Source organism: Myotis myotis, unplaced genomic scaffold (assembly GCF_014108235.1).
Source record: "Myotis myotis isolate mMyoMyo1 unplaced genomic scaffold, mMyoMyo1.p scaffold_m19_p_2, whole genome shotgun sequence".
NCBI lineage: Eukaryota > Metazoa > Chordata > Mammalia > Chiroptera > Vespertilionidae > Myotis > Myotis myotis.
Genome location: NW_023416324.1, coordinates 142,238,209 through 142,247,314, shown reverse-complemented (window position 1 = coordinate 142,247,314; position 9,106 = coordinate 142,238,209).

The following is a 9,106-nucleotide window of genomic DNA, read 5'->3' as shown; positions in this document are numbered from 1 at the left end:
TTTTTTCTTCCCATTGACTTTCCCAGGCCTCCCCTACCCCCCGGCACATGCCCTCACCCCACCCTGCCAGTGTCTTGTGTCCATTGGTTATGCTTATATACCTGCATACAAGTCCTTTGGTTGATCTCTTACCTCCCCCCGCTCAACCCACCCCAGCCTTCCTGCTATAATTTGACAGTCTGTTCGATTCTTCCCTGCCTCCGTATCTTTTGTTCATCAGGTTGTAATGGTCTTTATTATCCATAAATGAGTGAGATCATGTGGTATTTTTCTTGCACTTCCTGGCTTATTTCATGTAGCATAATGCTCTCCAGTTCCATCCATGCTGCTGCAAATGATAAGAATTCCTTCTTTTTTTATAGCAGTGTAGTATTCCATTGTGTAGATGTACCATTGTTTTCTAATCCACTCATCTGCTAATGGGCACTTAGGCTGTTTCCAAATCTTAGCTATTGTAAATTGTGCTGCTATGAACATAGGGGTGCATATATCCTTTCTGATTGGTGTTTCTGTTTTCTTGGGATATATTCCTAGAATTGGTATCACTGGGTCTAATGGATGTTCCATTTTTAAATTTTTGAGGAACCACCATACTGTTTTCCACAATGGCTGCACTAGTCTGCATTCCCATCAGCAGTAAAGAAGGGTTCTTTTTTCTCTGCATCCTCTCCAGATGATAGCCATTCTGACAGGTGTGAGGTGATACTTCATTGTTGTTTTGATTTGCATCTTTCAGATGATTAGTGACTTTGAGCATGTTTTAGTATGTCTCTTGGCTTTCTGAATGTCCTCTTTTGAAAAGTGTCTATTTAAGTCCTTTGCCCATTTTTTGATTGAATTGTTTATCTTCCTTTTGTTAAATTGTATGAGTGCCCTGTAAATGTTGGAGATTAGGCCCTTATCGGAGATAACATTGGCAAATATGTTCTCCCATGCAGTGGGCTTTCTCGTTGTTTTGTTGATGGTTTCTTTTGCTATGCAGAAGCTTTTTATTTTGATGTAGTTTTATTTGTTTATTTTCTCCTTAGTCTCTCTTGCCCTAGGATCTGTATCTGTAAAGATATTGCTACAACATATGTCTGCAATTTTGCTGCCTATAGAGTCTTGTAGGATTTTTATGGTTTCCCAACTTACATTCAAGTGCTTTAGCCATTTGAGTTATTTTGTGTATGGTGTAAGTTGGTGATCTAGTTTCATTTTTTTGCATGTATCTGACCAAATTTCCCAACACCATTTATTAAAGAGACTATTTCGACTCCATTGTATGCTCTTGCATCCTTTGTCAAATATTAATTGAGTATAATGGCTTGGGTCAATTTCTGGGTTCTCTATTCTGTTCCATTGGTCTATATGTTTGTTCTTGTGCCAGTACCAGGCAGTTTGAGAATTGTGGCTTGGTAATATGGGTTGATATCTGGTATTGTGATCCCTCCAACTTTTTTCTTTTTTCTCAGGAGAGCTGTGGCTAATCGGGGTCTTTTTTTTTTTTATTCCAGATACATTTTTGGAGAGTTTGTTCTAGATCTTTAAAATATTCCATTGGTATTTTAATAGGTATTGCATTGAATCTTTAGATTGCTTTAGGTAGCATGAACATTTTAATGATGTTGATTCTACCAATCCATGAACATGGTATGTTCTTCCATTTGTTTATGACTTCCTCTATCTCTTTTTTCAATGACCTGTAGTTTTCTGAGTACAGGTCTTTTACATCCTTAGATAAGTTTATTCCTATGTATCTTAATTTTTTTGGTGCAATAGTAAATAGGGTTGTGTTTTTTTGTTTTGTTTTTTTTTTATTTCTACTTCTGTTAGTTAATTATTGGCATAAAAAAAGGCCATATATTTCTGGGTGTTAATTTGTTTCCTACTACATTGCCAAATTCATTTATTAGATCTAGTAGTTTTTTGATGGAGTCTTTGGGGTTTTCTATGTATAGTATCATGTCATCTGCCAATAAGGACAATTTTACTTTTTCTTTTCCAATTTGGATGCCTTTTGTTTCTTCTACTTGTCTGGTCGCTATGACTAGTACTTCCAGTACTATGTCGAACAGGAGTGGTGAAAGTGTGCATCCTTGTCTTGTTCCTGTTCTTAGGGGAAATGAGTTTAGTTTTTGCCCATTGAGTATGATGTTGGCTGTAGGCTTTTATTATGTTGAGGTATGATCCCTCTATTCCCACTTTGCTGAGAGTTTTTATCAAGTACAGGTGTTGGATTTTGTCAACTGTTTTTTCTGCATCAATTGATATGATTATGTAATTTTTGTCTCTCAGTTTGTTTATGTGATGTATCACATTTATTGATTTGCAGATATTGTACCATTCGTGCATCCCTGGAATAAATTCCACTTGATCATGGTGTATGATCTTTCTAATGTATTGCTGAATCTGATTTGCTAGAATTTTGTTGAGGATTTTAGCATTTTTGTTCATCAAGGATATTGGCCTGTAGTTCTCTTCTTTTGTAGTGTCCTTATCTGGTTTTGGGATTAGGGTAATGCTGGCTTCATAGAAAGAGCTTGGAAGTGTGCTTTCCTCTTTAATTTTTTGGAATAGTCTGAGGAGGATAGGTTTTAGTTCTTCTTTGAATACTTGGTAGAACACCCCTGTAAAGCCGTCCAGACTAGGGCTTTTGTTTGCTGGAAGATTTTTAATTGCTATTTCAATATCTTTGGTAGTTATTGACATAGTCAGGTTTTTTTATTCTTATTGGTTGAGTTTTGTGAGCTTGTATTTTTCTAAGAATATGCCCATTTCATCTCAGTTTTCCATTTGGTTGGAATAGAGTTGTTCCTAGTAGTTTTTCATAATCCTTTGTATTTCTGTGGGATTGGTTGTTACTTCACCTCTTTCATTTCTGATTTTGTTTATTTGGGTCCTCTCTCTTTGCTTCTTGGTGAGTCTGGCTAGAGGTTCATCAATCTTGTTTATCCTTTCAAAGAACCAGCTCTTAGTTGACCTTTTGTATTTTTTTTTTTTGTCTCTATGTCATTTATCTCTGCTCTGATCTTTATTATTTTCTTCCTTCTGCTTACACTGGGCTTTTCTTGTTGCTCTCTCTCTAACTCTTTGAGTTGTAGGGTTAGATAATTTATTACCATTGTTTCTTATTTTTTGAGGTAGGCCTGTAGAGCTATGAACTTCCCTCTCAAGACTGCTTTCACTGTGTCCCATAGATTTTGGATTGTTGTGCTTTCATTGTTGTTTTTTGCCATTATGTTTTTATTTCTTCTTTGATCTTTTTGGTAACCCAGTCATTATTTAATAGCATGCTATTTAGCCTCCAGGTATTTGATTTTTTTATTGTTTTTATAGTTATTGATTTCTAGTTTAATGCCATTGCGATCTGAGAAGATGCTTGATTATTAGTTCTATCTTCTTGAATTTGAAGAGACTTTGTCTGTGTCAAAATATATGGTCTATATTGAGAATGACCCATGTGCACTTGAGAAGAATGTATATTCTGTGGCTTTGGGATGAAACATTCTGAAGATATCAATTAATTCCATCTGATCTAGTGAGTCATTTAGGATTGCTGTTTCTTTGCTGATTTTTTATTTAGAATATTTGTCCACTGGTGTTAGTGGGGTATTAAGGTCCCCTACTATGACTGTATTGTTGTCAATCTCTCCCTTAATATCCTCCAGAAGTTTTTCTATGCATTTGGGTGCTCCTGAATTGGGCGCATATATTTTTATGAGAGTTATATCTTCTTGTTGAATTGCTCCCTTTAGTATTATAAAGTGGCCTTTCTTATCTCTTGTTATGGCCTTCGCTTTGAGGTCTAATTTGTCAGATATAAGTATTACTACCCCAGCTTTTTTTTAATTTCCATTTGCCTGAAAAACCTTTTTCCATTCCTTCACCATCAGTCTGTGTGAGTCCTTTGTTCTGAGGTGGATTTCCTGTAGACAGTAGCTATATGGGTCATGTTTTCTTATTCACTTAGCTACCCTGTGTCTTTTAATTGGGGCATTTAATACATCTTATCTAATAATAGAGAAACATGGTAATTAACCGTAACTTCGCTACCCTTCCCATTGTCTAATCAGCCAGATATGCAAATTAACTGCCAAACAAGATGGCAGCCGGCAGCCAGGCAGTTGAAGCGAACAGGAGGCTTGCTTGCTCCAGTGATGGAGGAAGCCAAGGTTCCCCCCCTGCCGCTGCCGGCCTCTGAGCTTGCACTCTAAGAAACAATGTTGCAATTATAGAAACTAAACAAACCCCAGAAACCTGCTTTCAGCCGTCAGAGCTAGAGCAAGCTGGACCGCAACAGTGTTACAATTATAGAACCCAAACAAACCCAGATACCTGCTTTCAGCAGCCAAGGTCTCAGAGCTGGAGCCAAGCCTCAGAGCTAAAGCCAGCTCTAAGCTCCAGTGACAGCCATAAAAAGTAAATAAATCCCAGAATAAAAAAAAAAAAGAAAAAAGGAGAGGTTGGGAGCTTCAGTCACCTGCCAGCCTGAAAACGGCCCTTAGACCCTCACCCAGACTGGTCAGGCACCCCAGTGGGGACTCCCACCCTGAAGGGGGTGTGACCAGAAGCAAACAGCCATCATTCCTCATCCAGGCTGGCTAGGCACCAAAGCGGGACACCCACCCTCATCCGGGACACCCTTCAGGGCAAACCAGCCGGTCCCCATCCATGCACCAGGCCTCTATCCTATATAGTAAATGAGTAATGTGAAAACTGACCCTAGCAGCTGAAGGACTGGGAATGACTGGTCACTATGACACACACTGACCACCAGGGGGCAGACGCTCAATGCAGGAGCTGCCCTCTCATTGTCAGGGCGCTCTCACATGGGAGGAGCTCTGCTCAGCCACAAGCCAGGCTGATGGCTGCCAGTACAGCGATGGTGGTGGGAGCCTCTCCTGCCTCCTCAGCAGCACTAAGGATGTCTGACTGCAGTTTAGGCCTGCTCACCACTGGCAAGTCGGCATCCCCTGAGGGCTGCCGGGTTGCCAGAGGGATGTCTGATTGCCATCTTAGCCCCAATCTCCCAGGGAGCAGGCCTAAGCCAGCAGGTGGTCATCCCCTGAGGGGTCCCAGACTGCGAGAGGGCACAGGCTGGGCTGAGGGACTCCCCTCCCTCCTGAGTGCACAAATTTTTGTGCAACGGACCTCTAGTTTACATATAAAGATATTATTGATAGGTACTTGTTTGTCGCCAACAGGGGAGGGCAGTTGGGGGTAAGATCAGGCCAGCAGGGGAGGGCAGTTAGGGGCGATCAGGCAGGCAGAGAGGTTAGAGGCGATCAGGCAGGCAGAGAGGTTAGGGGCGATCAGGCAGGCAGGCAGGCAGGTGAGTGGTTTGGAGCCGCGGTCCCAGATTGCAAGAGGAATGTCCCCGATTGGAGAGGGTGCAGGCTGTGCTGTGGGACACCCCCCCTCCATGCACAAATTTTGTGCACTGGGCCACTAGTCCTATATAATAAAGATGTAATATGCCAGTTGACCCTCACACTCTCACACAAGATAGTGGCCTCCATGTGGTCAAAGATGGCCACCCCCATGTGGTCACAAGATGGCTGCCACAAGATGGCCGGCAGGGAAGGGCAGTTTGGCGCAACTGGGCCTACAGGGAAGGGCAGTTGGGAGTGACCAGTCTTGCATGGGAGGATAGTTGGGGGACAACCAGGCCTGCAGGGGTGGGCACTTGGGGGGGACCAGGACTTCAGGGGAGGGCAGCTGGGGGAAACCAGGCCAGCAGGGGAAGGCAGTTGGGGTAACCTGGCCGACAGGGGAGGGAAGTTATGGGCAACCCAGCCGGCAGGGGAGGGTAGTTAAAGGCGACCAGGCCAGCAAGGGAGGGCAGTTGGGGGCAATCAGGGCAGTAGGAAAGCAGTTAAGTGTCGATCAGGATGGCAGGGGAGTGGTTAAGGGGTGATCAGGTTGGCAGGTAGAAGCAGTTTGGGGCAATCAGGCAGGCAGGCAGACGAGTGGTTGGGAGCCAGCAGTCCCAGATTGTGAGAGGAATGTCCGACTGCCCTGTGGGATCGGACCTAAACCGTCAGTCAGACATCCCCCGAGGGGTCCCAGATTGGAGAGGGTGCAGGGTGCAGGCTGGGGTGAGGGATACCCCCCAGTGCACTAATTTTGTGCACTTGGTTTCTAGTATATATATATATATATATATATATATATATATATAGAGAGAGAGAGAGAGAGAGAGAGAGAGAGAGAGAGCCAGCAACTGTAATGCCGTAACGAACAGAATGACCGGTTACTATAATGCCCACTTAGCCAGCAAACGGGCTGATCAGGTGGAGGGGCTGGCCAGCCAACCTCCTTTAGCCCCTCCCCTGGCTGACCCTGCCCCCGATGGGCCCCTGCCACCTCGATAGGTCCATGACCCCTTCATCAGCCAGCTCAACTTCCAATCAGCAGCCCCCATTCTGATCAGTGGTAGGGCCCACCGGCCAACCACCCATGGCCCCTCCCTCAGGCCGCTGGCTCCCGATAGCCCCCCCCATTCAGGTGCAGGGCTGGCTGGCCCACCACCCACAGCCTCTCCCTATGACCCGCTGCACCCCCAATTGACCCCCCACCCCTATTGGGGGCGGGGCCCACTGGCCAACCTCCCACCATCTCCTCCTCCTGACAGGCCTGGCCCAATCCACCCCGATTGGGGCCTGGCTGGCCAGACCCCACCTGTGCACGCATTTGTGCACTGGGCCTCTAGTGAGTAATAATATTTATCATTTGCTGGACTCTTCAGGCATCACACCACTTAATAATAGAATAGCCATATATGGAGACTAATATTTTTCCACTTTACAAGTGATAAAAACAATTTTCAAGGAATTTACATGATAAGTTGAAAGGCTGAAACTCAAACCCAGGTCTATATTTGTACTATTGCCTTCAAAGATGAGACAAATATACAACCAAATAATTTAATTATAATATTTGAAGGGATCAAACACATTTATTTATATAGTGCCTGAGAGCAAATAGGTAAAGCAACCAACTATGTCTGAAAAGCTCCCAAGAGGAACAGATAGTTGTGATGGGCATAAAAGGATGAAAGATAGGCCATTCCTCCTCTGATTTTTGAAGGAAAGAGTAGGGAAGATATATTAAAAAACAACAACAAATAAAAACAAACAAATAAAAAGTTTGGAGGAGAAGTAAATAAAATATGTATAGGGAATATTGAAGATTTTATCATTGCTTCAGCATGGGGAAGTGTAAAGAGATGAAGCTGGAATGGTAAACATTGAATTTTAGAGTAAGGATGGGAAACATTAAAAATTTTCTGGCAGAGTAGTAAAAAGATCATATTGATTTATTAGAAAGATTACACCAATAGCTTTTTGCCAAATGTGTTAGAAGGTGAGACTAAGATATAGAAATATCTAATGGAAGCCTATTTCTGAAGTTCCATTAAGAGCTGAAAAAAGCCAGGGGGAAAATTAAGAGTATTTTGTAGGCCATAATCAGATAGACTTGATGCTTGAATAATTCTGAAAGATAATGTGGAGATAACTATGGGGTTTCTGAATAGACTCCTGCAAATGACTTTATATATTTTACCTACAAATTATCACAATGTAGTCCAGTAAATTTTATGCTTCAATTATGACTTAAATTATGATTTAAATAAGTAATGACTGTAATGGTCATAAAATTTTGCTTGCAAATATACAACTACAGGGAGCAAAATTAACAGACTGGCCTCAGCTCTTCTTCTTTGAAGTTAGTGAAACTAACCATAGCCCCATCCATTGCAGTCTACCTCTGGCTGTGGGACTCATTTCCCTGCCCCACTATCCATTCAGAATTCCTTCAGTTATTACCAATTCAGATCTTGGTGTCTTGTACACAAACATTGACACTTAAAGAGACAAAACACTTGATAGTTACACCCTTCCTAGCATGGGCTTGCTTCACATTTTGTTCACAATTACTATGGGGCAATGGGAGTTATCAGGAGGCATCTAAGTGAATCATTTGGGTTATATTTGTATAACCCAAATTCCCATAGTGTAAAATTGGTGTTATTTCTTATTGTTTAGGTCAATCACTGCTGATAATATGCCGGGAGCCGGTCCATGCTTGCTGTTTCAAGGGACCTGGCATATATGGCATACTGTTCTTAATATGTTTGCTCACCTTCTTGGCACTATGTGTTTTAACCAAGGTCTCTGAGAAAGGGTGTTTCCCCAGGTAGGGATTTTCCCCTGAAGTTAGGGAGGGAATAAAACCTCTTAACTAAGTGCCAGGCGGGTAATTAATCACTTTAACTATGAACAATCATGCTTAAGCTACATAATCTTTACTCCCTGGAATGGAGATAAGAAACACCCTAACCTTTGGAATAGAGATTGATAGGATTGGAATCAACTAGTACAAATACAGATGTAAGAAGACAGAACCAAGAGAGACAGAACCTAGGCACAGAACCTACACAGAACGTTCTCTAGAGACAGAAGAACTTCGCTGGAGAGAACATGGCAAAAGATCCTGGACAGAAACTGGCCTCAGAACCTAGAGACAGAACCTAGCGAGAGAACATGGCAAAAGATCCTGGACTGAACCTGACTACAGAAATTGGCAAGAGAACCTGACTAGAACCTGGTGACTGAACCTGGCTGGAGAACCTAGCGAGGGAACATGGACGCAGAACCTGGCTGGAGATCCTAACCAGAACTTCACTAGAGATCCTAACCAGAACTTCGCTGGAGATCCTGAACAGAACTTGGCTGGAGATCCTGGCTAGAGATCCTGGCTAGGCTGCTGATCAACTGAACGCTGTCTCCGTGTTATTCCTTCTTCGCCGACTCCGTCCACACCTTTGGGGACCCCTGGACCTGCTGGGGTTGGACCCCAGCAATAATATGGTGATTCCTGTTTTTTGCCTGCTTTCCCTTGGGCACAAATGCTTAACTTGTAATTAACTGTGACTCTGGTTGTGTTTCTTGGCAAGAGTTTGCCTCATTTAGTGATCAGGACATATAGCTCTTGAAACTAGCATTTTAGAAAGAAGAATCACAAAATCTCCCAGTGAGTCACTGCAAATGTGGTAAACAGAGACATTTCTGCTTCTATATGTTGGTCCTGGGTCGGTGTTTTCTTTTTTGAGACACAGCAC